The sequence below is a fragment of the Galeopterus variegatus genome, unplaced genomic scaffold (assembly GCF_000696425.1).
Source record: "Galeopterus variegatus unplaced genomic scaffold, G_variegatus-3.0.2 Scaffold4434, whole genome shotgun sequence".
In the NCBI taxonomy this organism is placed as follows: Eukaryota; Metazoa; Chordata; class Mammalia; order Dermoptera; family Cynocephalidae; genus Galeopterus; species Galeopterus variegatus.
In genome coordinates, this window is record NW_007730545.1 from 137,763 (window position 1) to 139,443 (window position 1,681).

Sequence of the window (1,681 nt, forward strand, 5' to 3'; positions counted from 1 at the left end):
GGGTCCCTGGAGGCCTTGGTGAGCGCTCAGCTCCCAACTGCTCTTCTGGGCAAGAGTGCTTCACCTTCCAGCACCCTGAAACTCAGCAAGAAAAGAGACCCTACCCAGTAAGTGGGGACTTCACCCGTGGCTGCCTCCCCAGGCTGAGGAAGCACGGATCCAAAACTAAGAGGCCCGCCCTGTGTCTTCAGGTAAAGATGGGAGGGTACAGCTCCATGATGACGGCGGCTGGGCAGGGAGGGGAAGGACAAAGGCGGGGATGACCTGGGGTGTCGTTGGGAACATAGGATAGTTTGGTCAGGGCCCTCACCTGGGGTCCAGCTGGGTGTGGTTCAGCATCCTTTGTAAGCAAAGTACGTGTGTGTAGTTAGTGTGCGTATGTGCGCCTATGTATTTTTTTAGTTTCGTTGCTATTCTTGTGAGTGAGAGAGAGAGAGAGAGAGAGAGAAAGAGAGAAGAGTTTCAGTGAAGCAGGCGGCCAAGCAGCAAGCGTTGGCCTCGGGCATCCGCCTGGCACAGCCATGCTTTCCAACCTATGGTTCCAGGGACCTTTTGGCTGGTTACCTAGCTCATAGATCTGCATGAAGGGGTCTGGGGACCCAGCCTGGCATGTGAGGGGTCTGGGGACCCAGCCTGGCATGTGAAGGGTTTGTGACCTAGTCTGTGAACGGGCTTGGGGGGTCTGTGGGCTCCAGACCCAGCCCTAGCTCAACAATCGGCCCAGCTGGCAGGATTACCGGCAGGTAAAAGAGCCCGACAACTGGCGTGGTCGCCGTAGCTTTACAACTGGCGTCACGAACTGGATTAAGAGCTAGACAATTGGCGCTGGGAGGATTCCAGGCCTCAGCCTAGCCAGACAGGTAGGGCAAGTGGAGGCTTCCTGTGCAGTGAGCTCAAGATCATTTGTTGACAGCTGTGTCCGTGCACAGCGTCATAGCCGGGGCATCCTGGCCATTCAATATGTACGTTTTACTTGAATGAATAAATGAGTAAATCAATGGATGAATTTTACTCTAAGTCTGGGTGCTGCTCAAAGAGGCACATACAAAGTTCCCAATTATTAGGTGGAAAAGCAGCGCCAAGTGATCAATGGCCATTTCAAAGCTACCTCTGGAGTCCACGTGGCTCCCATGTCTGACCAGATAATGGCCTTGCAGAGTGTGCCTGCTCTGTATGAAGGGACAGAGGAGAGGCATCAGACCAGAGGAACATGGGATGGGTTTTGTGGTGAGAAATGTGCACAGGAGGTGGCTACTGTCTGGACTGGGAGAAAGTGGTCCTGATAAGAAGGGGTGGAAAAGAGGACTGGGGCTCCAGGATGAAAGGAAGCCAGCTCAAAAGAGTGAGTAGCCCTAGCTCAGTGCACTGGGCCTTGCTGCTTTCAAAGCATGACTGACCAGGTAATGGCTCTTTTCAGAGGGGAGTTACTATGCCCTGAATCCTGGAGCCCAAGAGCTCTTGAACGATAAGAGCCAAAAAATAAAGGGAATGGCATTCCGGACTGCCAGCTTCTGAAACCCAGTGACGAAAGAACCCAGGCAGAGACTGTACCTGGGGAGGCAGCGATGGGGTGACCTGTGCTGCCAGCCCAGGGGAAATGAAGGATGAAGGAAAACAGAGGGCCTGAGGTGTGCGGTCAGGTGGCAGGAGGGCAATGCTGGTTACTGGCTGTGTCTGTAGA